The 21,248-nt window shown below is 39.2% G+C and overlaps 2 long non-coding RNA genes across 2 annotated transcripts; both read left to right on the forward strand.

Moving 5' to 3' along the window:
- The first annotated feature begins 3,190 nt into the window (after positions 1 to 3,190).
- Positions 3,191 to 4,426, forward strand: LOC311301205. Its single transcript, XR_014629415.1, has 3 exons — positions 3,191 to 3,298; positions 3,388 to 3,544; positions 4,335 to 4,426. It is a non-coding gene; the product is annotated as an uncharacterized lncRNA (long non-coding RNA).
- Positions 4,427 to 4,430: 4 nt separating this feature from the next.
- On the forward strand, positions 4,431 to 5,588 carry LOC311301202. The gene is made up of 3 exons (XR_014629411.1): positions 4,431 to 4,552; positions 4,773 to 4,932; positions 5,450 to 5,588. It is a non-coding gene; the product is annotated as an uncharacterized lncRNA (long non-coding RNA).
- Positions 5,589 to 21,248: the final 15,660 nt, after the last annotated feature.

The following is a 21,248-nucleotide window of genomic DNA, read 5'->3' on the forward strand; positions in this document are numbered from 1 at the left end:
TATTATTCGTTCATGTTACTTCACAGTGCATTAACTATGTTAACAAATAAAAGAAAGAAAAAAACACTTCAATAGCCTAATGTAGGCTATTAGTAGCCTAGCCTAAATGTTGAAATTAACATTAACAATGGGTAACAAATTAACAAAGTACAGTTTATTAATAGTACATGTTAACTAATTTAGTTAACTAGAATTGAATAAATGGAATATTATTGTAAAGTGTTACCGATTTGTTATACACCGATTCAGAGTCTCGTGAGTTCAGTGTTGGACAGATCAGTTGTTTTAACCATTCATTCAAGTGAATCGGTTCAAATGAGTCATTAGTTCGCGAATCGGACATGTCGGTTGCCAACCGCCAATAAACACCAAATAAAAAGAAGAAGAATCGGACGTGTCATGTGGACGTGTAGGGTAGCCTAAGGCACGCGTTGTGTGATCCCGGCAGTTTAATTTTTAGCACAATTCACACTCCGCTGTAATTCAGGAGAAAAAAAATCTCCGAACGCTTCACGTGAAACTTCGGTCTTCCGCCCTTTTTCTATCGTGTCAATTGATTTTGATTAGGCTAATATGCGCGAGGGAGGGAGAGAGAGCAAGAACAAGCTCGTGTTGTTTGAAGACGTGAGAGTGCGCGCGCGCGACCGGGGCTCTCTCTCGGCACATAAGGTACACACTGTGAAGTAATTTGCAAACGTTTTGTTTTAGAGAAATTAAAACAGGTCGCACCACAACCATTATTTGCACTCGCACAAATGCTCCCAAATATATATTTTAGGTCGCACATATTAAATTTCAGGAGCATATGCGACCAAAATGATAATTACACAAAAACTCGATTTACTTCTTTTTTTTAATCGCCCGCAACAAAAAAATCGAATTAATTCATTCAATCGATTTTTCGCCCAGGCCTAATACTGATAGGCTACTGCTTGTCAATACTGATAGTAATCAATACTACTCTTTATAATTTGGTGCAAAAAGTAAAGAAGTGAAAACAGAAGTATTTTTATTTTTTTGCAGAAATAACTTCCTGAGTTTTCTAGTGACAATTGCTACAAATGTCTGGTCTAACAACTATAAGCAATAGTTCTCTCTGGTTGTCAGGACAGCTCCCATTAAGTTCAGCTGAGCATAACTCGAGGGAGCTGCCTATCACTAAAATGAGAATAGCTGATCGACCTTAAAGATCAGCACACCTTAAGTTAATGAGCCTGGGCCACTTTAGCTTGTTGCTAACATCAGGATTCAGGACTTAAATCAGCTTGGCTTGAGTCTTGAGTTGGGGCATTTATTCACTGACACATAGCCTAAACTTTACACACACTACACAGCTATAACTTTACTGCTTAACTCTCACCGTTACACTCACACATACATTGCTACGTTCACAGCTAACTGCCAACTTCACACTCACTGTCACACACACATTCTCTGTATCATTTTGTCTTTACTGCTCACTTGGGTTAAATGTATATATTTATTTTAGTTTTTAATATATTTTTATTTTTTAACACAAACACGCACGCTGTTTTATTTATTTATTTATTAATGCACTTTATTGTTAACAGTGATTTTGGACACAGCACCAATTTCTGAGGTGTGAGTTTCCAGAGATAAACTAATATTTAATCTCTTTTCAATTCTGATCAGGTGATTATCAAATAGCCAGAGAAAAGCTGAGGGCTTCGCTGACCTGTAACACATCGGCGTTACAAACAGATGGCGAACAAGAAGTAGTAGTAGCTAGGTCGGAAAAGAAAAATTAAGCCAAGGTTTGGTATTTGCACGTATACATTATTTAAAAACAAAAGACCATTTACTGCAGTCAGATACAATTATTCAGAGATCTCACAAAGAAGTATTGCAAGACAACATTTTGTCTTTTGCTGATATAGCTATATAGCTATACTTCTTCATTCCACTGGTATGTTCTTGTACTGCAGTAGTATCATTCAACCCCTGGTTATGAAGTATCATTTACATTTATTCATTTAGCTGACGCTTTTATCCAAAGCGACTTACAATTGATATACACTCACCTAAAGGATTATTAGGAACACCTGTTCAATTTCTCATTAATGCAATGATCTAATCAACCAATCACATGGCAGTTGCTTCAATGCATTTAGGGGTGTGGTCCTGGTCAAGACAATCTCCTGAACTCCAAACTGAATGTCAGAATGGGAAAGAAAGGTGATTTAAGCAATTCTGAGCGTGGCATGGTTGTTGGTGCCAGACGGGCCGGTCTGAGTATTTCACAATCTGCTCAGTTACTGGGATTTTCACGCGCAACCATTTCTAGGGTTTACAAAGAATGGTGTGAAAAGGGAAAAACATCCAGTATGCATCAGTCCTGTGGGCGAAAATGCCTTGTTGATGCTAGAGGTCAGAGGAGAATGGGCCGACTGATTCAAGCTGATAGAAGAGCAACTTTGACTAGAACGATATCAAGAGTTCGATAAATGTTCGATAATATTTAAAAAGAAATTAATTTTCCAATAAAGATATTAATTTTGTTAAGGAAAAATGACAAATGTTTGAATTTTCTACCTCAGATTTGGTAAATGTTCTCCTGTTTGGCAAGTGTTTGTCATGATATGTTCTGACACTATAGAGTAGTTTAAAACCACAATTAACGCTCTGGTTTCTACAATTTTCAGTTAGGAGCAAAACTCTGCCTTTAAACTTGAAAGAAATAAAGATTTGACATTTATCGTGATAATTATGGATAAATATACGTGAGAATTGTTAAGTGTTGTTCCTGTGTTATTGATACTTAGGAAAAGGGAGCCTTCAGTTTGTTACTCTTAAGAAAATGGAATCTTTAAATAATGAAACTTATTACTTTTAATGAAAGTCAATAAAAAAAAGACTTTTGAAAGGAAGTTATTTTTCGTAATTCGTGTAGGTCATAAATTTAAATCATAATGGTCATAAAAAGGTCTTAAAAGGTCTTAAATTTGACTGACTAAACCCTGCAGAAATCCTGAGTAACACCTTTTCTTACACCTACTTTCTACTTTCTTCTATTACGTTCATTGATCTGCCTCTGAATGTCTCTTTTTTTCTTCAAATATACGTATGCTGCAAATTTTCTTCTATAAGATAACAAGGGCTGTTTTAAAATCTGTTGTCAGTGCTTGGACCCTAATAATGAAATTGTCAAATGCCTTCTCCTCAGCGGCTGCACCACTTGTTCCCATCCCTCTACCTTGCATGCCTTCAAGTCCTCCATGCCAGATTTCTGCTGGACCTCTGCCTGATCTGAGGCAATGTGATCGTGGTAGTTACACAGGTACCACAATAGAGTATTTTTGTTAAGCTTTTCTTATCAAAGTACTCACCTGTTAGCAAAAATAATATGTTCAATCTTCCTCTCCTCAGCTCCAGTGGCACTTGTTCCTACCCCTACGTCTCTCATGCCCTCACGTCCTAGGCGCCGGATCACTGCCACTCCTCCCACAAATGACTATCAAGGCCATTGTTTTGTCCCCACTTTTTAGACTGGGGAGGACTGGCACTGGACCTGTTCCTTGCTCTGGTAAAATATATATATTTTTTAACTCTGTGACCGTATACATGGTTTAAATAAGAGCTATTAAAAAAAATACTTATAGAAGGATACGATATATACTCTGTGTGTCTGTGTGTGTGTGTGTGTGTGTGTGTGTGTGTGTGTGTGTATTAGAGCCGACCGATTTGAGCTAATTTCATTAACATCGGCCGTTTATAACGGCAGATATATGACTATTAAAAGAGAAACAGACTCAGATCATTCACTCACGTCATGGGTGTTGCATAGTTTGCCCACCAGAGGCAAACAGCAGTTTAATGTTACGGTAGCTGGGTGTTTAAAGCTAGCTGCTGACAGACGTAAATTAACTGTAGATTTAATCTGAAACAGTGTGGTAGTTCTAGTGAATGGTCCCCATTTGTCCCTATCATTTCTAAATATTCTCTACAATCAGATAATGTTACAGCAGGTAGCTGCCCGTTGCTAAATGAGCCACAAAGCTAATGCCGTGTTTATCAGTGCTAACGGTAGTGAGCCATTAAACTGATTGTTTCTGATGTATTCTAAATATTTCTGCCAGCCGCCTGTCTGCAGTTATAGTCTGCGTGTCTGAAATGATTAAACCAGAGCGGACATGTAAATAAACGTGAGCTGAACAAGACTCTAACACGGCTTCCTGTAGCTCCTCTTTGTGTGACGTTGTAGATGTGAAATGCTGTAGTCAGAGCCGTACCGGCTGTAAGTGCTGTTACATGAAAAAACATATCTTTCATGTAACAGCACTTTTAATATAATTGTTTCTTAACTCCTTTTGTAGCGGCTGAGCTGCACATTCTAACTTTGCTGGGACATATCAAGGAGCAGCAAATGCAGCTGGCTGCTGCTGTAAATAACATTGCTGCAAGAATGGGGACGGAAACTCCTATGGCTGAGATGCCTCAAAATGTCAGCGTTCCGCTGGCCACCATGTCTGAAGTGGAGGAGTTGGAGGAGTGGCTTAAAGATGCAAGAAACTCGCATGCTAAGCAAAACATGGTATGGTAATAGGGCCAGGTGGTATATCGACTTTAAATCGATTTTATTTTAAAACAAGAAAAAAGAAAATTTTGTTTGTATTGATAGAGTTTAATGTTGTAACCCATTTTTTCAAAGCTAAACTGTTGTTTACTGTACTGTTTGTTTCATGATTTAGTAAACCGACATACAAGTTGCGCAATTGTCTCTGTTGATCTGAAATGCTTTTCTGTATTGTCAGATTTCGGCTCTAGGTGCTGTAGGAGGACAGAACGCCAAAAGAGTAACTTGGAATATACTTTCAAGGATTTTCTCAAACACAGTGGCCAAACAGATTAATTGAAAAGGAGTAAACGGGAAAAGAGGTTTTAAAGAAATGCTGACACAAACTCTGTTGATCAGTAAGTATTTTAGTATACGTATTGTAGTATATGTGGAGGTGACTAGTAGATGAGAACAATAAAAAAAAAAAATATATATATATATATATATATATAAAACTCTCTACGCTGCAGGATTCCTGTACTTTACATCTTTGGCAGATTAATAACATAGCAACGGTAAAAATTGTGGTTTTGTAACCTTTACTTTTTCATACCGTGGGAAACCTCGAAACCGGTACCCGCCAATGCCTATCCATGACCTGATACAGAATCCACACAGATAAATTTAGAATAAGATGCACTGAGATTTAAGGATGATCCAATACAATCTACAATGTGATTAGTTATTCATTTGTTTTGAGTTACTAAATGAAATGCTACAGAAAATTAGGTCTACTGCCACACCAACAATAGTAATTATGGGCAACATATAAAGCATTTCTCAAAACAGTGGGTTATTGGCTTGACTTAGAGGTAATTTTCAGAATTTCTGTTAATGACGGCTCATCAACCAATTGACTTTCTCTCTTAACAGAGGCTGTACGGAAGAACCAAGCTGCTAGCAGCGCATCGGACAACGAGATTAACCAGCACGCCATCCGCTGGTTCAACCTGGCCTCTGACCGTGGAGGTGGCCGCAAAGAACGTGCCATGGCCAGAGAGGCCATTCATTAACCGTGGTAAGAGACTTGCTTGCTGGCGGGGCTGTGGTCCGCTGGCAGAACACCGGGTGCTTTCTGATCAGGTGCCGTCGGGATGTTGCCGAGGCGACATAAATTTTGTTTTACGGTGGACGGACTGCAACATTACTGAGTTGTTTTCTTTTAGCTTGAAATAATCCCATACTTTAGACACTTTCTTCTACGCCCCTCCCTATTTTCTCTCTCTTCCTCCACTTTGCAAACAGCGCCATCATAATTACGTTGTGTTCACAGCATAAGCGCGATGTGCGACAGTAATAAATGTCCATGCAAAACAGTGATATGGATTAAACGAAGCTTTGCATGGATGCAATTTAGTATTCAATTCAATACTAAATTGAATTGTTCGAGCCCTTGTTAAGTGAATGCCAAATTAATCAGAGCACATATGTGACTGGGTGCTGACAAGCAATGTAGCATTTAAAAACAGCATCACTGATCTTTTTTAACTGAACATTCTTTTATACTTTGCAGAAATGAACGCATCGGCCATCCCGCACTCTTCCACCACTGATGATTTGTTGGGTGTTATGTGAGGGTTGTGGCATTCCCACTTCACTTGCCTCATCAGTGTTTCCTGTAAAGCCACCAAAGAACACGTATGATCATTTTGCAGGTTTTTCTGGGTTTCATATGACTAGAGTTGGATATTGTATTTTGGCTATAAAACCTTTGTTATTTATACCATGGTCATGGAAAATGGTTAAAATCTAAATGGCTGGCAGGTATTATCTATTAAGACAAACTTATCGCTAATTAAAACGTTACATCTTGTGTGTTTAGGCCGTAGAATCTCGTTTCTCTGCTGGCTTTAGCTTTTTTTTCTGCTTTAATTTTAAAAAATAACAAAAAAAATAACACCTGTGTCATAGGTATGTGGTAGTAAAGAAGTTTCTTATTCCTACAGTTGTTAAAGACAGAAATGAGCTGTAAAATGTGTTTATTAGATTGATTGTTAGTTTGGCAATTATCTACTTTGTTTTACGTTTCTGTCCTGTCTTTTTATCTCAGACATTTTAAATAAAATTTAAAATGTGTATTTTAAATAAAATTTAAAATGTGTCACTCATCTGTTCTATCAAAACAAGAAGTCTTAAGATGGTGGGGGAAGGGGATTACGGTAGTAATATTTACTCATTACCATTGACGGCAACGTTGCCCAGTACGATTGCTCTAAAAGTTGCTCCGTGTATCATCAGCTTTAGTGTACCTTGGTAAATACAAGTCATAATATTTGTTATACATTAGTTAATAGAAACAAAAATCAACAGATTAATTGAGAATGAAAGTAACTGTTAGTAGCAGACTTCCATCCTATAATTGTAACGGTGCATTAGCGCCTGCCATAAGTTCTGTGGTTGAAACTATCCCAGTAACCCTTTGGCTTCTCAGACAGAAATGGTATACCTTCACTGATATCTATTACTAGGACCCATAGCACAAGCTGAATCATGCACAACATCTAAAAAAAATTAAACTATCCCTTTAACTGAAAAAAAATATGTATTTTTGTATATGGTTTGTTTTGTGGTATTATGAGGCCAGAGGTGGTGTGAATCCGGGCCAGAACTAATAAATGGAGCTGGCCCAGTGCCAGTCCAGATGTGGCCCAGAGTATCTTGGAGACTCGGATCCAGTATCTGGCCCACCTTTGGGCCAAATGACTATAAAATAATTCTCATCCGTTCTGGAGCTGGGCCAGTGCCGGCCCAGATGTGAAAACCGGATCCGCACCGGCATTGGCCCGTTGTGCTAAAGGACACCGGCCCAGGTCCGTTTTACAGATCTGGCCCAGAACTTATGAAGGATCTGGGCCAGATCTGGGCCGCATGATTTTTGTTATCTGGGAGGCGAGTATACCTGTGACAGGTCGCGGGACAGGCGAGTATACCCGTGACAGGTCGCGAGACAGTCGCAAATACCCGTGACAGGTCGCGGGACAGCCGCGTATAGCAGTGACAGGCGCGTATAGCCGTGACAGGTCGAGTGACAGGCGCGTATAGCCGTGACAGGTCGAGTGACAGGCGCGTATAGCCGTGACAGGTCGAGTGACAGGCGCGTATAGCCGTGACAGGTCGAGTGACAGGCGCGTATAGCCGTGACAGGTCGAGTGACAGGCGCGTATAGCCGTGACAGGTCGAGTGACAGGCGCGTATAGCAGTGGCAGGTCGAGTGACAGGCGCGTATAGCCGTGACAGGTCGAGTGACAGGCGCGTATAGCCGTGACAGGTCGAGTGACAGGCGCGTATAGCCGTGACAGGTCGAGTGACAGGCGCGTATAGCGGTGGCAGGTCGAGTGACAGGCGCGTATAGCCGTGGCAGGTCGAGTGACAGGCGCGTATAGCCGTGACAGGACGAGTGACAGGCGCGTATAGCCGTGACAGGTCGAGTGACAGGCGCGTATAGCGGTGGCAGGTCGAGTGACAGGCGCGTATAGCCGTGACAGGTCGAGTGACAGGCGCGTATAGCGGTGGCAGGTCGAGTGACAGGCGCGTATAGCCGTGACAGGTCGAGTGACAGGCGCGTATAGCGGTGGCAGGTCGAGTGACAGGCGCGTATAGCGGTGGCAGGTCGAGTGACAGGCGCGTATAGCGGTGGCAGGTCGAGTGACAGGCGCGTATAGCCGTGACAGGTCGAGTGACAGGCGCGTATAGCGGTGGCAGGTCGAGTGACAGGCGCGTATAGCCGTGACAGGTCGAGTGACAGGCGCGTATAGCGGTGGCAGGTCGAGTGACAGGCGCGTATAGCGGTGGCAGGTCGAGTGACAGGCGTGTATAGCGGTGGCAGGTCGAGTGACAGGCGCGTATAGCCGTGACAGGTCGAGTGACAGGCGCGTATAGCGGTGGCAGGTCGAGTGACAGGCGCGTATAGCGATGGCAGGTCGAGTGACAGGCGCCGGTGGCAGCTGCCCCTGCCACGGAAAGATTTTACCCTTACTGCACAAATGACATTATTACTGGATTGGATAAAAAATAAATAATTTGTTGCACTTTTTATTGATTTATCCAAAGCATTTGATTCTGTGGATCATGATCTTCTCTTGCAAAGGCTTAAGCCGCTATAGTCAAAAAATCCTAAAGGATTCCAATAAGAAAATTGTACAGGATTCTAGTTAGAATTTTTTTTTTTATTATTATTATTATTTTATTTATCAGGGACAATGCAGCGCACATTATTACATACATAATTATCATAGGCAAAGCCATAACAAAATGTGTAAATGTGTTGCATAAAAGGTTTCTAGCCAATAGGCTAATTTGCAACCCCAGTCCCTGGTCAGGCCTTTCAAAAAACATATACCAAATATATAATTTGTAAAAAACTACATAGTGTAAATTACACAATCATGCAACAAATACCTTATAAACACTAACATTAACATTTTACACAATCCCGACCACATTACACAACACAACACATCACATCCAACACAGACAATACATTACAACAAAAATGACTCAATGTCCACATATTTGATTTTCTTTCAGCCAGTGTTTCACCTTTCTATTAAATGTTTTCAGGTTGGTTTCTGTTTTTATTTCCGTTGGTAAATCATTCCAAAAATGGGTCCCTATCACTGAAAAACTTGACTGGCCAAAAGTGGTTTTGCGCCCCTCTGCTATGCAGTTGCCACCCACTGCTCTCCTAGTGGCAACTCTCCTTGTGTTTATTTTTGTCACAAAAGGACAGAGTACGGCTGGAGCTAGATTATTTATGCATTTAAAAATCAGCTTAAGAAAAAAGAACTTAATAAAACTGTCAAAATTTAAAAGCTTGTATTTCTGTACAATCAAACAGTGATGCCACATAATTGGTTTCTGATCCATTATTTTCAGTGCTTGTTTATATAATGACATGATGGGTTTGACTGTTGTCTGGGAGGCTTGGCCCCATACAGTAACACAATAAGATAAATGAGAAAGTATCATAGCATGAAAAAACAGCAAAGCTGCCTTGACAGGTATATGATGCCTAATCATTCTAAAACAGTTTAGGTTTGTCCGAACAGTCTTACAGAGTTTGTTAATGTGTGTATTAAATTTGAGTTGGGAATCCAGAATAATACCTAAAAATTTAAATTCCTCAACTTCCTCTATGGCTTCTTGATCTATTTTAATAGTACATTTAGCTTTTCCTCTAATTGAGAAGCACATAGATACCGTCTTTTTGACGTTAAGCGTCAGATGATTTTCTTTAAGCCACTGGGATATACCCTCCATTTCCTTGGTCAGGGTCTCTGCTACTATAGTTGGTGTCCTAGCTGAAGCATAAATTACTGTATCGTCAGCATACATTTGGCAGTTGGCTGACTGACAGCATGTAGGTAAGTCGTTTATATATAGACTAAAGAGCAGAGGCCCCAAAATGGAGCCCTGTGGAATACCCATTGTGGATTGTAATGATGTTGAGAGTTCAGTGTTTATTTTAACACGTTGCTCTCTATGCTCCAAATATGATGCAAACCAGCCGATAGCATGTTCAGAGAAGTTGAAGGTGGTAAGTTTATTCAAGAGTATGTTGTGGTTCATGGTGTCAAAGGCCTTTTTTAGGTCTATAAACACAGCTCCCACAACATTACCCTTGTCCAACTTACTCTTAATGTTCTCGGTAAGGTAGCAATTAGCCATTTCTGTAGAATACCCTGCTCTGAATCCAAACTGTTTAGAATTGATAAGTTTGTTACCTTCAAGATGTTCTACTAACTGTTCTATGATAATTTTCTCTAAAATTTTGGAGAAAGCCGGCAGTATTGAGATTGGCCTGTAGTTGCTTGCTTGATTCTTTGCGCCAGCCTTGAAAATCGGTGTAATGATGGCTTGTTTCCAACTTTGTGGGAATTTGCCCACTCTGATGGAAAGGTTTACAAGGTGGGTTACAGGTTTAATCAAGGCAGAGCAGTGAGTTGTAATAAAGACAGTGTCCAACCCAAATACATCCTTTGCCTTAGATTTATTTAATTTATTGATAATTTGATGTACTTTTTCCTGACTAACCTCTTTAATTTGAAAAAGATCTGATTTGTCAGACTTTATAGTCTGTGATAGGGTTGCTGGTTCAAAAGTCTCAGCAAGCTCCTCAACAGACTGAATAAAGAAATTATTAAATTCATTTGCAATAGCTGAATTGTTAGTGCTGATAACTCCATTCACTTCCAACTCAGCTATTGTTTTTTGTTGACTAGGCTTAAGTTTAGTAAGGCTATTGAGGTGCTTCCAAAGGGATGCACTATTTCCTTCCGATTCCTCAATCAATTGCATAAAATAAGCTGTCTTTGCTTTACGCAGTTCTCTAACTACTGCATTTCTCAATCCTTTAAAGATGAGAAAATCGGTATTTGTTTTGGAGAGCAGCGCTTTTTTCAATGCATAGTCTCTTTTTTTCATTAGCTGACGAGTGTCATTGTTCAGCCATGGTAAGGAGGCTTTTCGTTGCGTGCCTTTGAATGTTTTACTATATTTCCCAATCAGATTTGTGAGGTTTTTCATCAAGGAGTTACAACAATTTTCTAAATCATTCGATTGTAAAACATTATTCCAATCCAAATTATCTAAATCATTTTTAACTTGTGTCAACTTATTTTTGGGGATACCCAAGTTCCCTTGTTTACTTTCGTTCGTAAATTTGGGTAAACGCTGTTTAGTGAGTTTCCGTACAACCATGGTCATATTGTGATCAGAGAGCCCTGTTAGTAAATTATAAGTTCTAATGATTCTCTGTGGTCTGTTAGTAACTATCAGATCGATCATAGTTTTACTCGCTCGTGTGATCCTTGTTGGACCTTTAATCATCTGATGAAGACTGTGCTTTAACAACAGTCTCTTTAATTTTTTTCTACGGCTTTTCTCTAGCCAATTAATATTAAAATCACCAAGAAAAACAGATTCGGTGCGAGTATTTACATATTTAAAAATTTTGTCTAAATTCTCATAAAATGAAACATCATGTGATGGTGGGTTATACAGCACTATAATGTTAAAATTCATCTTAGGGGATAATACAACATTTAAAGCCAAACATTCTAATGGTGTATCCAGTTTGATTTCATTACATTTCAGAGTGTCTCTAACATAATAGTACTCCCCCCCCCCACCTTTTTTAGATGTTCTATCCTTTCTATGACAAATGTAACCAGGGACATCAATCATACTGGTCTGGATATTACTGTTCAGCCACGTTTCGCTCAACGCTAAAAAATCTAAATTAGAGTCAGTTAACAGATGTTGGATCTGATCCCGTTTAGGCAATATACTCCGAATATTCAAATGTCCACCTAGAATACCCTTAGGTTTAGACATAGGCTCCCATATTACCCGTGCGTGATTTACAGTCTGAAAAAATCTGAATTCTTGTTGCTTCCTTACTGATTGGATACTGTCACCGTATGGAGTTCCTGTTACCTCGGGGAAGACGTCCGTCCGTCCGGAGGTCAGCCGCTGCACGCGCAATCCACCCGCCGGTGCACCCTCCGGGGAAAGGCCAACAGCAAATGGGCCTGGATTCAATTGTACGTCCCCAGACAGCAAAATCAAAGTCAAGAGAACACCGAAATCACGCCAATTGCATCCTCTCTGGTAATCCCGCTTTCTCAGCGTGCCGCGATGGGTGAGTTCAATTTGTTTGATGTTCGAGCAAATGGCAATGTTTTGTTTACTCGGCGTGCCGCGACGGGGGTGATCAGATTGTTTGGTGATCGAGTAGATGACAAGGTATCCATGTCCAAAGAAGTTTAATCTCGGTAATCCAATCGTATTTACTGACTGATGGTTGTCAGCCTGGGACAACTGTTTGTTTGCGCTTAGGTGTTGTCCAAGTGGCAACAACAGAAGCCAACAGCAAAGCAGAAATACGCAAACATTTCCTTCATCTCTATAATTAATATTTAACTGGTTTCTTTGTTTTGTTCTTAAACCAGTAAATATTTGAAAAAACAAGTTAGCAGAAAGTATTGGAGTGGAGCCTGACAAACCACCCAACACATCTGCCGCCATTTTCCTGGGTTATTATGTGTTATAATACATATTATTAATATTTCTATCATATTTTGGAACCATTCCTATAGGACTATACTAAAATATAAATATAAATAATAAATATCCTATAGGATTCCGATAGAAATTGTCTTATAGGACAATGCATAAATATCCTGTGGGATTTTCTATAGGATTTTAATGTGATCCAATTGGGTCACTACTCCGGTTTAGATGGGATTTCCTTTTTTTTTGAGAGAGAGAGAGAATTTTTAAGAATCCTAAAGGTGCACTTTTCCAATGTTTTTCTTTTACTAATAGCAGTTTTTTGATTGTGTCTTGCAGTTTGCTTAAACTCACCTCAATGTAGACATTGTTCACTGTTTAATGTATGTTGTTCAACCTGCAGTCACATTATAAACAACATGGCAGGTGATTTGGGCAACACAGTATTAGTGCACACATTTCTAAGGCACTGTTAATGGATTGATGAAATAAAAAAAACAAATCAACAAATGCATTTTCTGTTATTTTAATTTCATTAGTATTTTATTTTCATAACTAATTAATTTTTTTTTTTTTTTTTTTTACAGATTATATTCATTACAGACTTACACACACATACACTCAAACACACACAACGATAACTGAAATACAACATTAGACATATCCTGAACAAATAAGTCTGATTCAAACAAACTCACACACGCGCACGCACACACTCATACAAACCAAAACCAACTGTGAAATACAATATTAAACATCCTGAACAAATCAGTCTGATTCAAACAAACTCACACACAATCATTGTGGCGCCTTTTTGACATCTTGCATTCATCTGCACATTTCTGGGAGATGGCCTTCTTAATTATACTTGCTTCAATATTGAATTTATTTTTTAATGTAGCCTGTAAGGAAAGAAATAAACAGAACATACGTTTAAAAAAAAAATCATAATCAGCTTTTGATAGAAACTTGGTGCTTCAAATAACACATTTATTGCTTACATTGTTTACAAGTGACTGTTAAAAAAATAATTTGTTATTGAATCATTTATTCAAGAGAATGTAGTACTGTATGATGCTTCTGAAATAAAAGTCAGAAATGATTTGTTTTTGTAAATATGAGTCATCTTATACATCATGTACAGTCTGTATAAGTGTATGATTTAACTTTTTTGATGGTCTAGTGTTACAAAAATTGCAATATATTGCAATATTGAATCGCAATACTTGTAGAATCGCAATTTAAAAAAAAAAAAAAAACCCGCAATACATGTCGTATCGGCACACAAGTATCGCGATAGTATCGAATCGGGAGATAGGTGTATCGTCCCAACCCTACTAGGGAGAGGCATTTTTGTCAATTTCTCTTTTCGCTAATTGACAGGTCCCAAGAAAACGAATACTCGAGTACTTAATGATCTCCATTAAAATCAAGCCTGTTTTATGACACATCCGGTATGACATATTCGGTCTGGCAAGCTTTAAATGGTAGCATACCACCTCTGCTGAGGGTCCAAGCGCACCGTACCGATACTAAAATGTGACGTGAAAACACTACAGATCACTGATTGGTCAGAGGATTTACACACACGAGACACCAAACCGCTAGATTTTAATAGTCAGCAACAGCCACTGCAGTTTTATTTGTTCGCACAATTTTTATTAAACGACTTGCTTGAAAAAAATAGAAATTTAATTACATCTATTTTTATATCCTATTGTTTTATGTATCAAATAATATGACAATCCTGCCAAAACTTGTTTTCAGGAAAATGAATTACTCACCAATTATGTCAGACACTTTTTGAGCCTCCAGTTGTGGCTTTGCTTCTTTGTCTTTGAAGGCATTGGAACTTTTTCCTGTGTAGCAGTGTGTTGCCAGTGTTGCTCTTCCAAAGACAGCCACCAGGAGGTCTTTTGCTGCTTTTTTTGCATCTGTCCATTTCATGTGGCCAAACTGTTCGGCACCGATGGACGTGTTGGGGCCAATTCTAACCTGAAAACAAGTGATCAGACAATAGCTGGGTTTCAGTCACGTGATTATGATGACGCATGAAGGCGGGGCTACTTCAGATGGAGGGCAGGAAGTAAACATGGAGAATACGTCTATGGAGGAAACCGTTGCGGAGTGTCCGTATTGTACCTTTATCCGATTTTTTGACCGTCCGTTCTTTCAACTGTGACCCATATCCGATTCATGTGTTTACACTTGCCATACTATCTGATACGTTGCGCATGCTTAAAGGGTTAAATTATCTTGCACAGATGGGCGGACGCGAAATATGGTTGATGCTAGCTCTGAGATATATGCGAAGTTCGCCAAACATCACCATGATTTTGAGGCGAAGGAGGACGAAAAGTGCCATCATTGCACATATGCTTCAGTTATTGTGTGTGAGAGAGATCTCAGGACTGGTGGGAGCATATTGTTTAAATATTGGCTTTAACCGCGGAGACGTTGCTAATGCCTCAGAAAATCCAATCTGCCTGTTTACATGACAGTCGCATTGGCACATAAATGATTTATTTCTACATATGAAATGAGGCCTGAAACCTATCTCGTTTTTTTCCTGTTTACACTGTCATAGAACACATCCGATCTGTGTCACATATGAGCAAAAAATCAGAATTGGGTCACATTTCACTGACAGTGTAAACTAGACCTAAGTAAATGAGCATTTAACGTCAACCTAATGCTATATAAACACAGACACAAAAAACACGTTGGCTAGCTAACATAGGCTACCTCTGACGAAGTGGTCGCTGCAGACACGGTCATAACAGACTCTGCTCCTCCTGACCACAGACGTAAATAAAAATCCACTTTTTGTCTGAGCTTTTTACATTTCTCACCTTTATGAGTGACAATCTTCGGTACTCTATAAAAACCCTTTCCCTTTTCTCGATGAGAACGATTGGAGTAGCCATAAACTACACAAAACATTGGCATTTTTTCAGACGGCAGATCCTCAGCTATTTCACTTCCTGCCCTCCATCTTGAATTTCGCGCTCTCGCGTCATGTGAAACCAACCTATGAAACAGTAACAGAGTTAAAAAGTGAACTTAATAATATTTTGTTTGTTATGATGAAACCTATGAGCGTAGATTCAGAATCATCCAAGAGCAAAAGTTACTGATGCCATTGTAGAAAGCAAAAAAAATATTTCAGCCATGATTAATTCATTCTGTGAGTGGACGCAATTATGACAAGACACCCCAGGTGAATAGGGTAAAAAAAGAAATCGCTAATAAATATAGAGGGAATATCATACTCCCTCAGCCGGACTGAGTGGCAGACGAGCTGCTGTGTGACTGGATTTAATAGGAGAAACCTATGATGCCGCTTTTTGCCACTTAGATGGCACAGTCAATCCAGCCGACGGTGACGTCACACACATACCCAATATTGACATACTTCTTCAATTGATTGATTACATTACTTGATTGCAAACATTTTTGTAATACATGTTTTCTGAAATGTTATGTTTAAATAAACAGGTACCACAGGCGAAGACTCTGGGGCTGGCAAATCCGAAGTGGGTCCAGGGAGAGGCTGGACTGGTGCAGTCATTAATGGAGTGCATCCTAGAACAAAATAGGTTTTTATATCTTTTGACGCAATCACTTAGACATTTTTTTTACTTTTCATAGGGTTACCTTTTTTTAAAAGTGTTAGAGTTGCAACAAGAACACTCTTAATCTCTTTTAATTCAGCCAAAATCTGTTGATTGACTCCACTGTCATTGCTTGTCCTTGTTGATGTTGTTGCCTCCCTGCTTGATTCCTAGAATTGTAAAACATTTGTTAATACAGTTTGTATTTTGTTCAGGGCAAAAAAAAAAATTTGCTGAAAATGTACTCAACACCAAACCATCCAAGATGTAGATGAGTTTGTTTCATAATTTGTAACAGGTTTGGAGAAATGTAGCATTACATCATTTACTCACCAATGGATCCTCTGCAGTGAATTGAGCGCTGTGAAAATAAGAGTCTTGTGAGAACTTTGATAAGAATCAATGTATAATTTATACTGTAAAGTCTATGTAGTCTTTTATTTTTTATATTTGTTCATTTAATTTATTTCTTGTATGCTCCAGTTAAATACATCTAGAATGAGTCTAGAGCCCTGATGTAACTTTGTTGAAATAATCTTACTTTTTCTAGATTATACTGCTGCAGAAAGGATCTGGCTCTTATCCTTTTTACGCTCTTTTCAGAAACTTGTTTACTGACCGACTGTAAATAAAAAAGAATTAGATAATTACAAATATAACCTTCAAATTAGCTGAAAGTGGCAATCATCTGGGTCTAACTTACCTCATATTCTTCACTGCTTTCTGATTCAGAAAGTATTCTGCTGTATTTCTGGCGCTGCCCTCTCCCTAATTCTTCATTCCCTTCAGGTCTGCTGCTTAAGCATGGCAGATCTAGTTCCTGAAATGATAAATAATAATTATCACAACATGAATCAATTTTATCACAGTAATGTACAGACATATTACAAAAACATACTTACCAACGTTTAAGATTTTTGCAGGGCTGGATTCTTCTTTGTACTGTACATCACACAAACCACCAATTTCACCCCGTCCATTCATAATTTTTTCCGTAGGAAGCACATCCCATGTTGGGGGATCTTCAATCCATTGGATTAACATAAACCTCATTTTCTAAATAGGATAAAGATTAAAAAAAGACAATATTCAGTCAATCATAATGCTCTTGATGTGTGGGCAAAACAAAGAGTGTTTCTCCTAATATTATATGCTTTGATGTTTAATGTAAAAATACATGAATGTTTTATAGGGTGTATTAATCTTGGTTGAGGTTTTGTTAGATCTGGACCTCAATTCAGACATAGCTTCATAGCTGGATCTAGCTGTGTTACTGTAGTTGCGTGCCTGTATGAGTCTTGTACATTATGACAGCCTGTTGCTTGCTTTCTCTCAGGAGAGATATATGAGGATATATCAAACTTCATTCACGCACACATATATGAAACACGCTTGCAAACACATATACTAAGTAGTCACACATACATGTATACTGCTGAATGCTCAAACTAATACATATGAATTGCACAACGTCACACCTGAAGTCGCTTACGCACACAGGCAAACTCGACACACACGAGACACGCGGAACTCTCCACGCACATACTCATATGAGACGCGAGCACACACACACACACACACAAACTCGCGCACATACTCTTATGAGACGCGAGCACACACACACAAACTCGCGCACATACTCGTATGAGAGGCGAGCACACACGCACACAAACTCGCGCACATACTCATATGAGATGCGAGCACACACAGTACATGATGCATATGATTTTCAGTGTGAACGGAAGGCATTTCAGTGTGAACGGAAGGTAAGCTGGGGCATGTTCAAGTTCAAACCGGTGCGCAACGTTTTGCTACGGTTTCCGGGTTGAACGTCATGTTTCCTGGAGACGGCGTGCACCGGTGTGCAACGGGGTTTGAGATACGTTTTCTCTTGTTTGGTGGGTGTGTCAGAACTGCAGTCCAATCAGCAGCAACATTTATATAAAGCACGTGGTATTAAAGTGAACTCGCACAATGGGTTCAAGGAAAGTAATTAAGTTGGCTTGAGAAAGCCAACTTACTGAAATCCTATTTAAACTTATTATTAAGTGTGCTTGCTGAAAGCAGCACACTTACTGTTCTTCTTAAGTTTTCTTCTTCTTATTAAGTGTGCTTGCTGAAAGCAGCACACTTATAATTCTTCTTAAGTTTTCTTATTATTATTATTATTATTATTCCCGGGAGAAAAATTTTGGCCAGCTCCTGCACCTAGGCCCTTTGAGACAGAGACACCGTTCCAACTTTAAAACGTACGGTCAGTACCGGTTTAAGTTGCTCGCGAAGATGACATCACGAGTCCATGTCGTTTGTCCGCCACACTGGATTGAACAGAAAGCGAAACAAAATTTTCACAGGTCACAAATTTGGTCCGAACTTCACGAAACTGGACGTACATGATCCTTGGACCAAGCCTCACAAAAGTTACTAGAAGGATTTTTGATTTTCGGAAGCGTTTGCCCGTCACAGCCAAACGAAATCGGCGGTGTAGTCGCCAAAACAGGAAGTAGGTCATATCTCAGGAACTCTGTCACGTATCGAAACCAAACTTTATACATGAACTCGGGACTCCAATGTGAGGAAGCACAAGATCTGGATTTTTTTTTATTTTTTTTATTTAAGGCTAATAGACAAACCCATTTACCTATGTCTATGCAAGAGTTTCACCTCACACCTTTTAATGTTAATGCATTTAGACAGTAGGTGGCACTGTTGTATTACATTTCACAGAGCTGCCAAGTCAGTGTATACTGCATTCGTTTTTACTAGGTTTGTCTTAATAAATGCAGGCATGAATTTCGTTTTTTGCATTGGTCTAATTTAATCATCATCTGTATATTAATACAGATCTGTATGCATGAATTGTGCATTTCCAGTTCTCAAAGCAGTTAATAAAAAATAAAAAATAAACTTTATACAAAATACATCATGCTCTTCTTCGCTAACCGAACAAACAATTCATTGTCTGTGGCTGTGTTTGTGCGCACAGGAAATATGTTGCGCATAACAATAGAAAACAAGGAGAAATGCGCAGTCACATGCTCAAACAATCAACAGGTGCGTTCCATTTGACCATAAGTGGACTGCGAAGTGGACTTCACAGGGTTTTCTGCCATCTTAAGTTAGATTCTAATCCGAAGGGAGCGAACATGTTTAGTTCGAAGGGCACTGCGCACGGCATAGGGAATAAGGGAACATCGATACATCACTTCACAGGAAGTGGAGAGCGATGATCATCACCATGATCACGTCATTTCGCGCACCACGTCATCACCAGTCAGAACGGCCATAACTAACGATGGAGGAGTTTATGTATGTGTGTAAGTATTCATACATTTCGCCATTGTTATACAAATGACAGTATTTTTAATGGTTATTGTTGTGAATATTACATACTATTTTTGATGATTATAATTTACCTCAGTGAATGCAGCCAGCTTAGCTAGTTTGTGAGGTAAAGTGATTTTATTTTAGGTAGTTGTAAAATAGTGCAATATAATTGTAAATATATAAAAAATAAAATATGAATGTAGTCCTATATTTATGTTATATGATAATCTGCGCGACTCCGTCGTTGACTTTCTTTGATAACATTTGCAGGGCGTTTCAAATGAGCGGGTATTGTCAGTGAAGTCCACTTCAACTGATATACTGTGCTCAGGGGGTAGGGGAGCAGTGAACACTGCATATGGACCCTGTCGAATGGAACGCACATTAGATGTGTAAAAACAAGTGGAAAGCGCGAGCGCGCCGCTGTCTCCTTTCCACAAGCGCTTGTTCTCCTGTGGCGTCTGTCGTTGCTATGCAACCGTGAACTGCGCTCTCCATGATGACAAGAGCTGTGTCTGAAATCGCTCCCTATCAACTATATAGTGCACTATTTAGGGTGTCGGCCATTTTGTAGTGGTGTCCGAATTCTGAGTGAACGACATCATTCCCTACATTCTTCACTACTTTTACCCACAATCCTCTCTGAATTCGAGTGTACATACGATGTACACTTGCTGAGACACTATTTCCCACAATCCAACTCAATAAGGCGATAGAGCGCGAATGAAAAATAAACAAAAATGTCACCATGGCAACGGTGCACGCGAGTTAGAAAACAATCATTTATAAGACCAGACGCCTGGTTATTTATTTATATATACCGTTATATCTATATTTGAATAAACAAATGTGTTGTGTAGTGTTTTGTTCTCTTTTATTTTCACATATAAATGTAAAAAGTAAATAAATATGACAAGCAAGTGTTTTTATTATCTTTTTTTTTTATCAAATAACGCAATAAACGTGAAAAATACATACATACAATTGTTACATACAATTCATACAGCCAAAAAAAGGAAATATTAAAGATGGGTAGGTAATGTTTATGACAAATTGTCTGAGCTCTCTGGCGCGTGATAATTATGTCAGCGTCCGAATTCTTTGCTGATGTAGTGCACTCAACTGCCATTCATTATGAAGGGATTAGTGAACGAGTGAGCGGTTTCAGACACAGCTAAGGAAGTATCAGCAAAAGATTAATAGATTTCTAGCCCTTGCATTAGCTTTACTACTAGATATATTTATGGAGATGGAAAATAATAAGGCGCCCTGTACAGCTATGATCAGCTGTTCGGCCGAGCATTCAATGTTGTTACGCTGCAAGCTGATGGTTTGTTGCTGCCGCGCTCTATCACTCGCACACCATAAAGAGCAAATTGTTTTTTAATGTTTCAATTTGGTGATTAAAATGACATAATTTGGAAGAGGATAATTTCTTCACAAACAGCTCATTATGACTCAATGTTAGAATGCTGCACCTACACTCGATAGTGTGAATAAGATCAGCGCAACGCAGACCACTGCATTGACAGCGTGAAACATATGATCTGTCTACGGCCAGGGCTCAGCGGAAGACAGAACATGCCGGTCCAGCGCTGATTGAGGAATTAAATTCAAAAATAAAAGGCAGTTTTACATCTTTTTTTTCGCATTCTCGCATTTTTTCTCGCATCTCGCATCTATCCACTACCTGCTAACGTTAGTGCACTGCACCCGAG

The sequence above is a fragment of the Rutilus rutilus genome (assembly GCF_951802725.1).
Source record: "Rutilus rutilus genome assembly, chromosome: 1".
NCBI classification, from domain to species: domain Eukaryota; kingdom Metazoa; phylum Chordata; class Actinopteri; order Cypriniformes; family Leuciscidae; genus Rutilus; species Rutilus rutilus.